The following is an 18,810-nucleotide window of genomic DNA, read 5'->3' as shown; positions in this document are numbered from 1 at the left end:
GATGTTTACACCTTTTGTAATAGTTGTGTATGAGACCCTTAATTGTCTTAAGTGTCAAAGCTGTATGTCAACATCATATCGCTACTTTTGGGAAGAACTTAAATGTGCAGAAGATGCTGGAATACCAAAGAACGTGCAGCTCCTGAGGATTTTTCTTAAAGGGATAGGTCACCCAAAAAAATGAAAATTCTCTTATCATTTACTCACCCTCAAGTCATCCCAGATATGTATGACTTTCTTCCTTCAGCAGAACACATACGAAGATTTTTAGTGAATGCAAGTTGCACGATGCAGTTAAATAGTGATCAGACCTTTGTAGCTCCAAAAACGACATAAAGGCAACATGAAAGTAATCAATATGACTCCATTGTTTAAATCAGATAAATTCCAGTTCTTTAATCATTTGGAAAGTGGGTAGTAGATGACCTCTTCCACACTCTCATTATTGTATTAAGAATGAAATAGGCGACATTATCATCAAATAGAAAGAGGGAGCAGAAGAAAAAAAAAACTCAATACTTAATTTTTCTATTAAGATGAGTTTTTCATGCTGAAAAATTAAATGGAATCTTCCTGCAGGCTAGCATCTCAGATGAATACCCAAATGATCGATGGCACTATGAAATATTAATATCTTGATCTGAGAGAGAAAAAAAATGAATACTGCAATGGAGTATTCTATTTAGAATACCTTAAATGCACAGCCAGCCTTAAGTTATTTGTTGATTCATTGTTTATACACATAAAATATCATTATTATTTTCATTAAGGCCTATATCACAGGCTGAACACATCACCTTAGCCCACAATCACATTACACAAATGGTAAGGCACACTTTAACATGCATTATTTTGAATTGTATAGTGTGCAGCTCAGAAAATAAGTCAAAACAGTGATAACTAATCACACGATTGAGCCATATGATTTATGAACAACCCACTGTCATATGTAAAAAGTCATTTAAAAGTATAGTTTGCCCCAAAATGAAATTTTATCTTCATATTCTCACCTTCATGTTATTCCAAACCCATCTGACTTTCTTCCATGGAACACTCTTTCTTCCACGGAACACAAAAGAAGATGTAAAAAAAAAAAAGATGCATTGATAGTGAATGGTGACTGAGACTAGCATACTGCCCAACATCTCCTTTTGTGTTCCATGGAAGAAAGAATGTCAAACAAGTTTGAAACAACATGAAGGTGAAAAAATGATCACAGAATTGTAATTTTTGGGAAAACTATTCCTTTTAAGTCTTTTTTATTTGTATTTATCACATTACTGTATACATTTGCAACACTTGTTACAGTTTATGGACTGGCCCCATTCACTTCCATTGTACCTTATCGTAACCACGATTTTTACTTCTTTTTTGTTTTATTTAAAGTGGGAAAAATGTTAATTTTTTGTGGTTATCAACATTATGTCACAAATGTTGTCGACTGTATAATGTTTACGTCTTGTGGCTATACTTTTCAAACAGTAAGCATTTTTATGTTTATGGACTGGCCCCATTCACTTCCATTGTACCTTACTGTGTTTTTTGCCTCATTTTTTTATTTTATTAAAAGAGGGACAAAATAATTTTTGTGGTGATCAACATAATGCCACAAATGCTGTCAATTGACCTTAACTTGTTTTGAACCCCGAACATTCCTTTAAGAAGTATCAAGAAAATAACTTTAGTTCAAAAGTCAGTGGGCTCTCTGCTGAATCCTCAAACAAGTGAACAGTGATTTGAAGGTTTTGATGATTGTCTTCAGACACCCCCTGGGACATCTTAAGCACTGGAGTGGACATTGGAGATAAAGTGCCATTTACAATCTCCAGTAGGTTACACCGAGGGTAGTTAAAAACCTATGTTTCAGCGCCAGGAATGAGGCTCAACATCTTCCGCCATCACATCGTTTCTTCTTGAAGTTTTCTGCCTGCGTGCAATTGTTTTCAACTTTTTCTTTCTTTCTTTCTTTCTTTTTTTTTTACTTTGGTGTACAAAAGTTTTCCTTTATAATTTAATAGATGACAAAACAAAGCACACTCAAGTAAACCGTACCTGAGAAACTTTTATCACAGAGATCGTGCTTAGATACTGTGAAACCATGTTCTTCTCCAAGACTATATTCCCTAACATCCTTGGGCACAAGACACATGACGAAGCTGAGCTGAGCACTGAGTACCTGCTCTGGAGTGTGATCCATTCATTACTGAATGGAGAGTGCAGCCCAGACATCCACATGCTGGGCTGCTCAGTGCTAGCCCCACGCTGTGAGAAGGGAACGAACATAAAACCCTGCCACAGCTCCTGTGAGTTAGTGCAGAAAAACTGTGCACATGCATTTGAGGGCATTGACATGGCCTGGCCGTAATTCTTAGACTGTGATCAGTTCTTTTTCAGTGAAGAAGAGGGCTGTTATGACCTCTTGGAAGGCCTGAGAGGTAAATGTGCAGTGTTTCTTACACTAGTAGCAGCATTCACCTAAGGTTTTTGCTTCAACTTTGGGCGCTTTCATGTCCCAAGGGTTGATTTTTATTTAGCCTAAACGAACAGATTTCAACTTTTTCTCTTTTTGTTATATGAAGGTCTCATTAAAAGTGAATTGGAAACTTTTCAGATGGTTTGGGTGAGAACAGACCAAATTATAAAGTATCTAGTCATGATCATGATTTCAAGCTCGATTATACTTGAAATCACGATCGCCAAGGAGAGTGCTGTCAAAATGTATAGTGGAAAAGGAGTTATTTTTTGGTCTGTTTTTACCCAAAATCAAATGGATCTCATCAGAAGACATTGATTAAACCACTGGAGTCATATGGATTACTTTTATGCTGCCTTTATGTGATATTTGGACCTTCAGAGTTGGACTATCTCTTTAATTGTGTGTATTCCGGTATATATATATATATATATATATATATATATATATATATATATGTTAGCTATGAAATTAGCCTTAGGAGTTGACTATATTATTTTAAAAACATAAAAAATGTCATTTCCATCACCATCATTACTACCACAGAATTCTATTAAACACAATACAGAATTTAAGATCTGGTGGAAATGTGGTGGGAATCTTCATGATTATATTTTTTATATATATATATGAATTTAAATTATTTTTTCCAAAAATGACATAAATATCCTGTTATGCATGTACATACACTGTTGGACGTTGTTAGCAGACACATTTTAAGAGTGTAAAAAAAAAATTTAACAAGACTTTATTTTTTAGATTTCCATAGTGCCAAAAGTGTCAAAAGTTGAAGAAACACCCATAAATTTACATCTGAGAAGTATTATTAAAGAAATGTATCACAATGGTGTTGTGGGTGATGATGTGTGTGAATGCAATCATAAATTCTAACTAAGTGGTACAATAATTTATTTTAAGCCTTTGTTCAAAGGCTTGTTTAATTTTCGGCTCATACAGTCTTTTCCTTGGACAGCAGACTTTATTGTATGCCACTGATTCCCAAAGCAAACCAAAACACTCACACAGCCTGTTGTCTTATTTTAATTATTCCCAAACCATAATGTTTTTTAGACAGTTTGAACCAATAAAGATTTATTCTTCATCTTTGATCTTTTGGTAATTGGTCTGTGGCAACTGAGGCTACAGCAAACATTTTTCTAGCCTCAGACACAGGTGATTAGGCAGCCTGAAATTTCTTAGAATTATAGAAAATGTTTACTTTGGGATTGCAGATATTCTGCAGCCTTTAGTTTAGTGTGATCACAATAAGCATAATTAGTTGTCTTTGTCTAGGAGAGGTCTAACAATTTAGAGGCTTTATTGTATTTACTTTAGAGTTATTTCCATAGAGGATATATTGCAGCCTTTTGATGTGAGTACTTTGTTGTTAGTTCTGATTTGGTTATAGTCATATATTTGGCTTCCAATTTTAATAGCATTTTAGATATAATGTCAAACTCTTTTCCTGTTTAAAAGGTGTATTTTTGTATTTTATTTTATTTTTTGCTACAATCTCTCACATTTAGACATTTCTCATCTACAGAGAAGCAGGAGATGACCATGGCTAGTGTGTCACCAGAGGAGCCTTTGACAGCTATATAATTCACCTATCACTCCAACACCCAGATGTTTAATATTCTGAAGGAAACAGCAGTTCGCTGTGCCCACATCTCCAAAACATACAGCATTGGCAAAAGTGTTGAAGGAAAAGATCTGCTTGTAATTGAGTTTTCAAGCAACCCTTGAGAACATGAGCTATGTGAGTAAATTCAATTACAGAATTATCCCCCCCAAAAAAAAACAAATAAAAAACCCTTTGGGAAAATTACTATTTTGTCATTATTTATTCATGCTCAAGTTGTTTTAAGGACTATCTTTTATGGAACAAAAAATGAGATGTGGGTGGTAACTGAGGCTAACATTTTGCCTTTTGTGTTCCATGGAAGAAAGAATGTCATGAGAGTGAGAACGTGATGACAGAACTTTCCTTTTTGGTTAGTAAATTCCTGGGAATTCTTCCACAGTCTAATTCATAGCACTGAAGCTGAACATGAGATAAGCACACCGTTTATACAGTTTCAGGCAACAAGTAATTGCAGTTACTGTAAAGGTTAAACCACTTTCCTTAAACATTAACTCTCTTTCTTAAAGAGAAAAAGTTCTATAAACTATCCAAAAGTTTACTGACAAATGGTGACATGGATTTTTCTGCCATTTCATTTCAAGAAACATGTTCACTTTCTGAAAATGGTTCTCTCAGTGTCATAAAATTTGGACTACTGCACGCAGTCCAGTTACTTTCCCCTCTACTGTGTTTGTTTCGGGCAGTGGAACCAGAGGTCAGATACATTGGAAACATGCATGGAAATGAGGCCATGGGCAGAGAACTGATGATCTATCTTGCCCAGTACTTGTGCTCGGTGTGCCTGTTTGGTAACAGTCGGATCAAGACTCTTATCAACACCACTCGCATTCACATCCTTCCATCCATGAACTCTGATGGGAACAAGCTGGCCTCTGCTGAGGTGCAGGGTGGAAGTGACTCTGATTATGATGAGGTTAAGACAGCTGGGATGTGGGAAATCTTGACATTATTCTCATTCTGAAGACGGATTAAGTTTAGATTATCCAAAGCATTTTGCTTTTCCAGACATTTAAGTTTATTTACTTGTGCATTCACTGACTAAGCATTGTGATGTACTTCCATTATGTTATTTCTCTTTTTAACATATTTTTATATATTATTTTTATTAGCTTTTTATTCATTTTAATCAATTTTGAAATTAATCTTTTATTTATTTTTCAATTTAATTTCTGTTTCTTTTTTTGTCCTTATTCATTTTTTTATATTCTTAAATCAGAACGGAGGTTGAACAGCTGGCTGTCTGGTGCAGTCAAAACAACCTGGAGTTGAACACACTCAAAACAGCGGAGATGTTTGTGGACTTTAGGAGGAACACCCCAACACTGACCCTACTCACCATTCTAAACAGCACTGTGGCAGCAGTGGAGTCATTCAGGTTCCTGTGCACTACCATCTCACAGGACCTGAAGTGGGAGACCCACATTGACTCCATTGTGAAAAAGGCCCAGCAGAGGTTGTACTTCCTTCGCCAGCTGAGGAAATTCAACCTACCACAGGCGCTGCTGATACAGTTCTACTCAGCAGTCATTGAGTCTGTCCTCTGCACTTCAATAACTGTCTGGTTTGGTTCAGCTATGAAATCGGACATCAGAAGACTACAAAGGACAGTTCGGACTGCTGAGCAGATTATTGGTTGCCCCCTGCCAAAGTGAGGAAAGACACACACACACACACACACACACACACACACACACACACACACACACACACATATATATATATATATATATATAGTCTTATTGTGTATTTCTATATATACTTATATTTCCTATTCACTTTTTACTTTTATTCTATTTTTTATTATCTCTGTCTTGTTGTATTGTGCACTGGAAGCTTCTGTCACCAAGACAAATTCCTTGTATGTGTAAGCATACTTGGCAATAAAGCTCTTTCTGATTCTGATCATTTTAAAATTGTGTGTTTTTCTTTTTCTTTCTCTTTTTCATGCATATGTAAAATACTTTGAATTACCACTGTGCATGAAATGTGCTATAAATGTAATTAAATTTAACTTAAAGAAATATTCCTGTCAAGGCAGGAGAAGGAGGGAGAACCCAAATGCAGGTTAATCCACAACAGAGAAGTTTTATTCAAAAACAAATCTGGAAAATTCAAAACAGCCCCGAGGGTGAGAACAAAACAGTCAGGCGAGATCAGCACAGGCAGGCAGGTGAAGCGGGCATGCAGAGCCACAGAGGGGCAGGCAGGTTTCGTGGTTGGAACAGGCTGGGGCCACAGCCGGATGGAGCTGGTAGAACCAGAGGACTGGGCAGACAGCGAATAGGGCAGACAGGACCAGTCTGGGGAGAGGGCTAGACAAAGTCAGGGAGAGGCTGGGATCCAAACCAAGGGGGCGATGAGGGCAAGGCAACCAGAACCAGGCACAGCGCAGGCTAACTCAAGGACAGAGACAGGCTGAGATCAAATACCGGGAAGGTGGGAGAACAGGCAGACAGAATCAGGCAGGGGCAGGCAGAGAGGCTAGTTAAATGGGCCACGAGTTCAGGAACCAGCAGGAAATCAGGCAAGACAATCCAACAGGTAAAAAACTGGTAAACTGGCTGGATGCTGAAGGCACAAGGGCAAACAACGATCTGGCATAGAACAGGCTCATTGTGCTGACAAGCAATCAGAGATTGCCCCTGCGAGAAATCCCCACGATCACAGTCAGCACATGGCACAGTCGAGCAAAAAAACAACAACAAAAAAACACATGAGGCAGGGGAATCACGAAGACAAACAGAGACAGAACCAGGCTGATCATCCTGGAGTCCTGACAATTCTGGTTTCAGTACAAGTTAAGCTCAATCAAAAGCATTTGTGGGATAAAATTGATTACCACAAAAATTTATTTTGACTTGCCCCTCCTTTTCTTTAAAAAAAAGCAAAAATCGAGGTTCCAGTTAGGCATTTACAATGGAAGTGAATGGGGCCAATCCATAAATATTAAAATATTCACGGTTTCAAAAGTATAGCCACATGACGCAAACAATATGCGTGTTAACATTATTTTAGTGTGATAAAATCGCTTACTAACCTTTTCTGTGTAAAGTTATAGCCAATTTCTCAACTCCATTGCTGATGTAATTTCAACAAACCCTGAAACCCTAAAACGACTATAAAAATGATGATTTAAACAACTTTACAGCCAAAATAATGCATGCGTTTTAACAGAAGAATTAATGTGTGCTTTTATAAAATTATAAGCTTCACATTTCTGCCTTTAAACCCTCCAAAAATTGGCCCCATTCACTTCCACTGTAAGTGCCTCACTGTAACACAGATGTTTGCTTTTTTGAAAAATTAAAACATATTTTTCGTGGTAATCAACATTATGCAACAAATGCTGTCGATTGAGCTTAACTTGTACTGAACCCGGAATATTCCTTTAACTTAAATTCCCTGCCTTTCCTTGTCTTCTATTACAATTTAAATTAAGCTTGGTATATACACAGTATATATTTAACAACCCTTTCACTTCAAATGTAGACTACGCAGGGTGCCAGACCCAGAGTGGATTTCATCGGATGAAACCAATACACACAATACAGACCTCAACAGGAACTTTCCAGACCTCACCTCCATTGTCTACAACCAACACAGAAACAAACGACACCATACTGACCAAATCCCCATCCCCAACTCTTACTGGTTTGGTAAGGTAGAAGTTCACATTGATATTATTGTAATTTTGCTAAATTATGACAGTAACAAGTAAACTTAGCCAACAAGAATATGCATGGTCATTTGTGGTTTGCACAGGTTGCTCCAGAAACATATGCTGTGTGAAAAAATTCTATTTTTTCATATCAGCTAATCTTCATGATGGAGATCTGGTGGTCTCCTACCCATATGACCTTTCAAAACACCCACTAGAAAAGACCTTGTTCTCTCCTACTCCAGATGAGCAGGTCAGTGATTTTAAATTGTAATCATATCATCTCAACTGTGCAGGTATGACTTAATAACACTGAACAATACAGTATATTAATCTCTATGCTTAATCTTTATTGTGCACTATAAAAAAGCATCTTATATAATATTTGCTAAAGAGCTAAAGAACTGGCATAAATTCATCGTACATATGGCATGTATACCCTGCCAATATACTGTACACAGTGTCTATATTTCTATCCTTGGCTCCAACACTCCTAATGTCTTGCCATCCAAAACACAAAACGACACTTGTTTTAATGTATAATTTCACTTGCAGGTGTTTAAGAAGTTTGCCAGAACATGTATGCAGATGCTCATGCCATCATGTCAAACAAAGACGTGGGCAGGTGTGGAGGAATGTTTGAAGATAAAGGTGGCATAGTGAATGGGGCTGAATGGTATAGCATTACAGGAGGTAAGTTTAGATGAGTTTAAAACTGCCATTTGTATTAAAGGGATAGTTCACCCAAAAATGAAATTTATTTCATTTACTCACCGTCATGTTGTTCCAGACAAACATTACTTTCTTTTTCTCAGTGGAACATAAAACAAAATGTTAGGCAGAATGTTAGCCTTAGTCACCATTCGCTTTCATTGCATCTTTGTTTTGTACAATGAAAGTGAAAGGTGACTGAGGCTGAACACTCTACCTAACATTTTGTTTCCAATTACACAGAAGAAAGAAAGTCATACAGGTTTGGAACAACAGGAGGGTGAGTACATGAAAGAAATTTCATTTTGGGGTGAGCAACCCTTTAAATACTTAAAGTATGGTGTCCAGTCAATTTATATCAACAGAAAGATTTTTTCATGACCATAGTTATTGGTTCACCATCTGAATTATGTTGGTGAGAACTTTGAAAATACTTTTGAATGTTCATGATATCCTTTTTGTTTCTTGGGCAGGAATGACAGATTTCAGCGATCTCCACACAAACTGCTTTGAGATCACAGTAGATTTTGGCTGTGATACATTTCCAGCCGAGGAGGACCTTTACACTGGCTGGCAAGAAAATAAAGGGGCTCTTTTGAGCTTTATGGAGGCGGTGAGCTCATTCTTTTTTAGGATTAAAGAGAGAGCACATGCTAATTGAGAGACGCTTGGTTCCTCGAGCCTTTTGCAAAGCATAAACATTTCATGCCTTCTGTGTGCCGTTTATTCATTTTCCCTTCAATGTGAAAAGGAAATTAACAAACGAGAAATAAATCTATTTATGCCGGTGACAGCCAGACTGAAGTGTAAATGATACACTACAAAGTGTTAGTTTGTCTTACAGGTGCATCAGGGGATTAAAGGTATTGTGAAGATGAAGATGGGAATGGGATCAAAGGAACTACTGTATCCATCAAGGGGATAAGGCATGTCATCAAAACAGGTGTGCCAGTCAAGCTTTTTGTTTCAGGTTCTACATGTAGGAACACACTAAATCAACTGGTAATTCAATATAGAAATAGTTTATTATTCTTACTATTATAACTATCATTAATTTTCAAAATAATTGTAATTTATTGTGGGGAAAAAAACTTTCAATATATTATAAAGCCTATTATCATCATCACTGCTGTTGTTTTAAAGTAAATAAACTATAATGTAAATATGGCATATTTGAATTAGGCAGCATCACTGAATGTATGATTTCACTACATTTCTCCTTTACTGATCAGCTGTGAATGGAGATTACTGGAGACTTCTGACACCTGGCATCCACATTCTGACAGCCTCTGCACCAGGGTACTCCAGAGCCATAAAGAGGGTCCACCTCCCTGCTCACATGCAGAGAGCCGGACGTATAGATTTTGTGCTCAAAAGAGCTCCACTAGAGCCGGACAATGACGCATCTGTTGATGCCTATAAGCGCTTTGACCCTTTGAATCAGCTCAAAATCAAATCAGGGAACCTGTGCAGGGAGAAGAGGAAAAAGAGAAAAAGCCATGGTGGTGGTCGTATTTTACGCACTCTGTTTACCATACACCAACCTGGTTACTTTGAAGTCAATAGAGCTCCATCTAAACACATGGTGCCTCTATGTCTTTATTTCAGGACTACAGGTTAAGTCAGATTCAGTATTTAAAATCACAAGTTTATTATAAATAGAAGAAAACAACAACACTTTGAACAAGGGACTAAAACGGTTCGAGGAACGGCTAATCCAGAGAAAAAGTATATTTCTCAGTTGTTGTATTTAAAAGTTATACTTAACTGTTAAATAACTGTTTGCTTGTTATGCTTTCTGTGCTGATAAATCCACCAATCCACCACACATCACAAGGAAAAACTTAATTGCTTATTTTGGTGAGGCATGAAGTGGCCCATTTTGGGCTTGTTTTTCCAGACCAGGTTGCTTGTTTCTCTTGCAAGATCTGGCAACATTGCAACTGGTTTTTCACCCACCTCTTAGTACAGAGTACTGTCATTTAAAAAATATTTTTATCAACTGTTCTTTTATTTAGTTTTAACTGGTTACCATTTGGAAAGGAGGCTGTGAACCGGAACAGAAAAATGCAGTTTTTTTTTGTTCAGAACAAACCGAAATTAAAAGCATTACGTTATTAGTCCCTACTTTGAACCATTGTTTGTGTCAAAGTAAAACTCTCAGGTGGTCACGGTACTTCTTGTAAAATCAAGCTTTAATATATTTAATTAAAGATCCAAATAATGTCAAACATTTGCTAAATATTGCCTGTAATGCTTAAAAAGATGTTATAACATTAAAAGTTGATTAAAATGTTCTGTCCTCATATTTAAGGGTCTGAAAAATTACAGGCCTAATGCATGATTATATTTGTTCAGGTTCTGAATTTTTAAGTAACATAAACTCTATTATTTCTCTATGAATGTCCCTGACATTAAATATAATAAAACATCAAACTCTGCGTGAGCTAATTAAATAATTAAAATACAAATTTACGGATTTAATTAGTTTAAAAACACTTTTTGAAGGGACCTGAGTAGCTAAGTGAGTAAAGACGCTGACTACCACTCCTGGAGTCACGAGTTCGAATCCAGGGTGTGCTGAGTGACTCCAGCCAGGACTCCTAAGCAACCAAATTGGCCCGGTTGCTAGGGTGGGTAGAGTCACGTTTGGTTAACCTCCTTGTGGTTCGCACTCGGTGGGGCGCGTGGTGAGTTGCATGGATGCCCTGGAGAATAGTGTGGGTCTCCACACGCACTGGGTCTCCGCGGTAACGTGCTCAACAAGCCACGTGATAAGATGCGCAGATTGACAGTCTCAGACGCTGAGGCGACAGAGGCTGTGTCTCGTTTGGAAGGCTGCATGCTAGGTAGGACGCGTCCTTTGAAGGCTGCAGTATACCAAGCGTCCTCGTTTAAACAAGCCTCATTTAAACAAGACGGCCTTTGTTGGACAAACGGAAACGTAATGTATCATGGTTGCTATGACAGCATGCCACTCTTTAACAAGCGCAAGCGCTTTGAGTGAGAAGGGAACAAAGTCCCTCTGGAAGGGAATGTATGAGGTACATTTTAGGAGAGTCATAATGATGTAAAGAGAAAAGAAAATAGATTTTACAGGTGTACTTTTAGTCTAACACTTTATTTTAATTACATATTAATATAATTATACATATTATATACTCTGCACCCATCTACTGAGGTACTTCAACTTGGGAATTAACATTCCTTGCGTTTGAACATCATATTTACGGGCAAATTGGCCTTATTTTTTTAGACATTTCCACTGACGCAAAGAATTGTGGGTTGTGAGTGCCCACGAAGGATACACCTCATGCATCCTCTAAATTCCCGTGAAAGAAGATCGTATTCAAAGTGTCCTACTCGCTTTTCTGAAACGAGACAGCCTCGATGAGGTATGCGGCCGACAATTTCGACCTTCGGAGGACGCATCCTTCGAGACACAGCCTGAGATTCACTACGCCACCACGAGGATTTACAGCACATTGGGAATTGGGCATTCCAAATTGGGGAGAAAATGAGAGAGAGAGAGAGAGAGAGAGAGAGAGAGAGAGAGAGAGAGAGAGAGAGAGAGAGAGAGAGAGAGAGAGAGAGAGAACACTTTTCGAGCAGGGACTCCGTTCTTATATAGGGAAGCCCTGAACCGCAAAATAAATAAAGGTGAAAAAAAAAAGTGTCTCAGTTCCTGCCTAAGTCTTAAAAATGTTTTCTCTCTTCAAAAACAATTTTTTTTTCTCTTCAAAATTTTTTTCTCTCTTCAAATTTTTTTTTCTCTCTTCAAAATGTTTTTTGCTCTCTTCCAAAAAAAATTTTCTCTCTTCAAAAAAAATTTTTTTTTCTCTCTTCAAAAAAAATGCATGCGGTACCAACCTTGGCCACCAGGTGCCACTATCAGTAAACATGTAATCTTATGCTTTTAATGCTTTCTCTGTTGCTGTCTAGCTGAATAATACATTTATTATTTATTTAAGGATTTGCAAACCTTAATCAAGATAAAATCAGGTGACATATGTTTGATATGACATTCGCTGAGTTATTTTTTGTTTGAAATTGTTGGTCTTTCTAAACCATCTATGCCGTTTGCTCAGTGTTACATGGTGGAAGAGAAGGAATGTATTGAGGAAAACGGGAAACATGGGGAAATTATTATTATGTCTGTCCTTTTGAAGTGTTAGGGGTACATCTGGTAATGTTAATATTGTTGTAAGTCATCTAATTTCTAAACGAAAAGATCATTTATAAATTAAATCCTCGCGACTGAACGGGGATGTCATGTGCAGACTTTCATGGTGAAATTTAATTATGATAATATATTTTAATATAACAAGTTTGGTCTGTGCTTTTGAAACACACTGTCTACTGCAGAAGTGAACAGTTCCAGATGAAGAATGTCAATTAATATCCAAATATTGTTAGTCTGTCTAAACATGAGCTAGATAGTTACACCGATGTAAAATGCTCATCCCAAACAAATTGGTGAGGGGTGAAGAATCACCTATAGTATCGCTCCCAGGGCTCCGCCGGGGGGAAGAATAGTAGGCTACACACACCTGTTTTGTATTAGCAGTATGGATGTGAAGCTATAAAAGTATAATGATCCCTGTTGTTAGGGGGGGTTTTGGTACTGCTATTTTTTTTTTTGCCGGAGCTGCCATACCTGGACTGGGCTGGCTGTTATTGCGAAAACGCCGTGAGTGAATTGGGAGGGGTTATTTGCGACTTCGGGGTGATCTTTAATTTTTTTTTATTTTATTTATTTATTTATTTATTTATTTTCACCGTTATTTTTTATTATTATTATTATTGTTTTTTTTTTTTTTTTTTTTTTTTTTCACCATGCGGTTCAGGGCTTCCGTACATAGATATGTACTTAACTCATGAATATTAAATAGGTAATGTGTCGCTCTAGAAGGGGCCGTTCAGACCGAACGCGTTTTTGTGCTAAACATTCTAGAGGCAGCGTAACACATAACAGAACACATGTGTATCGAGACACACTTTTAAACGTTTTAAAACTTCTTTTTTTTTTTTTTTACCTGACGTTTAAAAAAAAAAATGCGGCATTTAAGATCTCTGGTCTGTATTTGCAGTTTTATAGAGGTTTCGAAGTTTGACTTTGAAGTACTTGAACATGAACATGACTGGTAGCATAATGTGTTTGCTTAACGGCAGAGGTCGCTGCTGTATAAATCATAAACCAACTTGAAGCTTGTGGAAGTTGCAGAGAAGCAAGTTCAAGGTGGCAAAGATGATTTGTTTGCTTTGCAGTTATTTAGTACTCTCAGTGGAGACAAACTGATTTGAAAAGCAAAACCAGCCATCACGAGGAGACACAAGAGATGATCCACAATACAGATGTAAGTGCTGATATTTGTATAATGAGGAAATCCTGATTGCCATGAATATAATTTTATGGACCTAGCATGGCAAGCAATATAAAGTTAATATAAATTTGCGGTTACACACAGTATTCTGTTGGACTGTACATTGAAACAAAGTTAAGCTGAATCGACAGCATTTGTGGCATATTGTTGATTACCACAAAAATTCATTTCGACTTGTCCCTCCTTTTCTTAAAAAAAAAAAAAAAAAAAGAATTTAAAATCTGGGTTAAAGTGAGGCACTTACAATGGAAGTGAATGGGACCAATCTGTAAATGTAAAATTCTCTTTGTTTCAAAAGTATAGACACAATATGTATGTTAAGATGATTTTAGTGTAATAAAATCACATACTAACCTTTCCTGTGTAAAGTTATGTCCAATTTTACAACTTCGTTGCCATGACAACACAATGCCATAAAACAACCATAAAAACGACTGTACAAACAACTTTACAGCTATATATATATATATATATATATATATATATATATATATATATATATATATATATATACATACACACACACACTATATGGCCAAAAGTTTGTGGACACCCCTTTCTAATTAATGAATTTGGTTACTCCATTAAATCCAGTAAAGAAAAATCTTAATGTTACTTTATGGCTTGGGCTTTGTGTGCTTCCAAATTTGTGGCAACTGTTCGGGGATAACCCTTTTCTGTTCCAGCATGACAATGCCCCTTTGAACAAAGTGAGGTCCATAAAGAAATGGTTTACTGTGTCTGGTGTGGAATAAATTGACTGGCCTGCACAAAGCTCAGACCTGAACCCCACTGATCACTTTTGGAGTCTACTGGAACAGCAACTGTATGTCAGGCCCCATCGACCAACATCAGTTCCTGACCTCACTGATGAGAGCAAATCCCTGCAGCCATGTTACTACATACAGTATAGTGGAAGCTGTTATTACAGCAAAGGGGGAAATTGATGCCTAAGGTTTTGAAATCAAATGTTCATCAAGCACATATGGTGTCCACAAACTTTTGGCCATATATATATATATATATATATTATTATTTTATTTATTTATTTATTTTTTTAAAGAAAAATTCATGTAGGCCTAAGTGCTTTTATAAAATTATACACTTAACATTTCTGCCTTTAAACACATTTTAAAAAAATAGCCCCATTCACTTCCATTTAAATGCCTCACTGTAACCTTGTTTTTTGCTTTTTTAAATTATATAGTCAAAATAAATTTTTTGGTGGTAATCAACATAATGTCATAAATGCTGTCCACTGGGCTTAACTTGTATTGAACCCGGAATGTTCCTTTAAATCAACAAGTTCTTTTATGTACTTACAAAGTGCATGTATCTAAGTCAGCTAGAAATCCATGATAAAAGGAACAGCTGCCATATGGAAATAAAAGCTAAGAATTGTGTTATTCTTTGGTCACGGCTAGATAGACTGAAGCAAGCTTGTAAGGTCACATACTTTAGAAAGAAAATCATGAGATAAATATGTATTCTGGGGGAGAAGATTTCCCTAGCTAATCCATTAGGTGGGGCTCCACCAGGTCACCAATTATTTAGACAGGCTGAGAAAGTTGTATGGAACTGCCCTCTGCTGCCGGGCTGAATTAGTGTCAGGCTGATCACAGGTAGTCAATTGTTAGCTCAGCTTCATTTGATTGATTCCTTACTTAGGATCTGATCCAGGGATGTGCACAGACATTTTGGGGGGCAGGGGCTCAAGTGGAAAAAAATAATTATTTATTTAAAAAAAATTGTTTTAAACAAAACGTTATATATATTAACACAACTCTTTGTGAGTGTGAGGGAATTTATTTTAATTTCCTCACACTCACACAATTGTTTCATACTCAACAGATTTCTACAAAATAATCAGTTCACACAGAGACCATGGTCTTCTTTAGTATTCACTAGGTTTAACACAAGGGCAGGCAACAGCAAAGGAAAATATGCCACAATGTGCATGTATTCTATGCTACTATTTTCAAGTATATATTTTGAATAAATGACTGCATCAAGGCAGGGACATAGTTTCACTAATAATTTGTTTATTTTGCACAAGGCAATAAATCATTTTAATTCTTTTGGTGTTATTGGAATACATAACACTTCAAAATCAACAAAAATCGTCACACTAAACTGAAAAAGGCTGTTGCTGCTATTTTGTTAATTTTACAGGAAAAAACACTGCAAAAATAATGAAAAAACACTCAAAAAAATGATTGACAAAATACAAATATACAGCAACTTAACTGAAATTATTACAAAAAAAAAAAAAAAGGTCTTGAACTTTGAAATAAAATCTGTTACTTCCAATCCTTCCATTCCCTTGTTGTCTCTCCTTCCTCCCTCTATCAGCATACAACAAACTAATAGAATGTATAGTTATTATATGAGGAGCCTACGATCAAAATTATGAAGTTACTGTTTAAGGCAGGACACTTTTTTCATGTAGTGGTCAATTTAGACATTTTGGTCTATTTTGCTTCAATGTCTTCTTTTACTCTAATGGAAAGAAAACTTCCAAAATACACATTTAGATGGTGTTTGTTTTAAGCCTACTACCCTCCGTCTGTTTGCATCTGTAGATTTCTTCTAAATTAACCAAAACAAGCTAATCTGCATATTTTAACATAACATTTCAGGGGAAAAGACTCTTGATGTGAGTCATTAACTGTGGAAGTTCTGTGGTGATATGCTTTAGTTATTTTGTTTATCATATTCACCTGCAGTGCCTTGTCAAATGTATGCAAATTAGCTCAAGCCTAATTTGCATATCAATGTGGCGATTGTGATGACGTTATTACTATATTCACCTGTAGTGTCTCCATTAAGTACAGTACATTTGCCTGTATGGCCATGATATATTGCCTTAGCTAAACTTTAGCTAACTTATTACATTAGCTAGTAGCTCATGAGTCATGCATGTTAGCAAGACACAAGTTAATTATATTTGTCTTTTGGCTTTTGGCTAATTAGCTGTAAAGTCGAGGCACTGGTAGCTTAGTCTTTTGTTCATATCACCTCCACACAAGCCAAGAAAAACACAACTGGGATAGGAGCTGGGAGGGGCTGCTGCCTGCCTGTCTGCCTGTCTGTGTGTCTGATGTGCCGATGTGTGCTGCACTGCTGCACGGAGATGCGGAGAGAGAGAGAGAGAGAGATGGAGAGATAGAGGGAGGGAGGGAGGGAGGGAGGGAGGGAGGGAGGGGCATCGGAACTCGACAAAATCTCATCTCCTGACCTGATATTTAGATTTTTTATTCAATAAATATATTTGTTTGACAGGGAAGCTGTGCGCAAACAGGAATATATATATATATATATATTAATTTATTAAAAAAAAAAAAAAAAAAAAAAAACCCAGAAAAAAGGGCACTTCTCTCGAGGAAGAAAAAGGGCTGGTGCTCAAGCCCCCTTTGATGTCTATGTGTGCACGTGCCTGATCTGATCCACTGTGTCACTAGTTACAGTAATTTGAAGTTTGAATGCAAATCCTTTAAAAAACACAATGCGTTTAAGAGCAGTAATTTTGGGGGGAAAATGTAATGACAATTGTTTACTTTTTTTTTTTTTTTTCATAAAAGTACATTTGTGTATGGGACGTTTTGCCTGAAAATGAGCCTTTCCAAAGAAAGTTTCCCAAGGTTTATATTCTAAAAGAAAAAATTCAAATTATCATCTGTACTGCTTAGAGTTTTCTTAATCTTAGAAGGCTGATTTTGGCAAACTTTGTCCCATTTTTCTTATAGATTTCCTTAAGACAGGGTTTTATAAGATCCTTTTTTTAAAAAAAACAAAAAAACAAAAAAACAATTAGTTTAGCGTAGCAGAACCCTGCCCTAAAAACTCGTGTTGTTATGGATGGATAACTGTGCCTAGTCAAACTAACATAATTCCAAAAACAGCTTTTGATTCCTCAATAATGGTTTAATAATGGTATAAAATAATAATGGTATAAAACCCTGTCTTAAGCGAATCTATAAGAAAAATGGGACAAAGGTTGCCAAAATCAGCCTTCTAAGATTAAGAAAACTTTAAGCAGTACAGGTGATAATTTTAGTGTTTTCTTTTAAAATATAAAACTTGGGAAACTTTCTTTTGAAAGGCTCATTTTCAGGCAAAACGTCCCATACACAAATGTAGTTTTTATGAGAATTAAAAAAAAAAAAAAAAATGTAAATAATTGTCATTAAAATGTTCCCCCAAATTTATTGCTCTTAAACACATTGTGTTTTTTAAGGGATTTGCATTCAAACTTCAAATTACTGTCATCTTCAATTCAGTGCACCTATCCAGTGGCAGCAATTACTGGAATGTACATGTGCAGACAACCACTTCATCAGGAGATAGTAAGCCACTCTCTCTGTTACGGCCCTGAGCAAAACTGAGCAAAATATGTGAAGCAAAGATAATGCAGCAAGTCAACCGTGAGGCCATACAAAACCAAAAGATTGTTGTAAATAAATAAATAAATAAATAAATAAATAAACCTTAATCTATAACAAAGCAGGTTTAACTAAGTTAAGGTAATTCCTTTTTCTTTTTTTTTTAAAGGCACAGAGACCCTTTAATCCCAAAGTCAACAATTGGTTTTGCCAAAGTCAATTTCTACTAAAAACATGAGAACCTTATTCACAATGACTGTCAAGGGGACTTAATATGTGATTTTTTATTTATTTATTTATTTTTTTTCATCATTTGTATTGCTTTATTTGATTTTTGCTCCACAACCGTGACGATCACAGGTCAACATAAAGAATAGGAATGGAGCTAAAACTTGACCCCAAGACTAATGTGGCAGCAAAAACCTCTCATGGTCCACTAGCTGAGCTTTGTTTGTGGACATGTCTCTTTTCGGTTTGTTTTTATTTCCGTCTAAGACACTTCATTTCCCCTTAGTGCAGGATCAAAGCAAAGGGCCCCAAACATTTACTATGACCAA

The 18,810-nt window shown here is 36.5% G+C and overlaps 1 pseudogene; it reads left to right on the top strand.

Annotated features, from left to right (window-relative positions):
* The first annotated feature begins 358 nt into the window (after window positions 1-358).
* Window positions 359-10,719, top strand: LOC127440126 (carboxypeptidase Z-like; annotated as a pseudogene).
* Window positions 10,720-18,810: the final 8,091 nt, after the last annotated feature.

This window comes from Myxocyprinus asiaticus, chromosome 1 (assembly GCF_019703515.2).
Source record: "Myxocyprinus asiaticus isolate MX2 ecotype Aquarium Trade chromosome 1, UBuf_Myxa_2, whole genome shotgun sequence".
NCBI classification, from domain to species: Eukaryota; Metazoa; Chordata; class Actinopteri; order Cypriniformes; family Catostomidae; genus Myxocyprinus; species Myxocyprinus asiaticus.
This window is presented reverse-complemented; position numbering and strand designations above follow the sequence as displayed.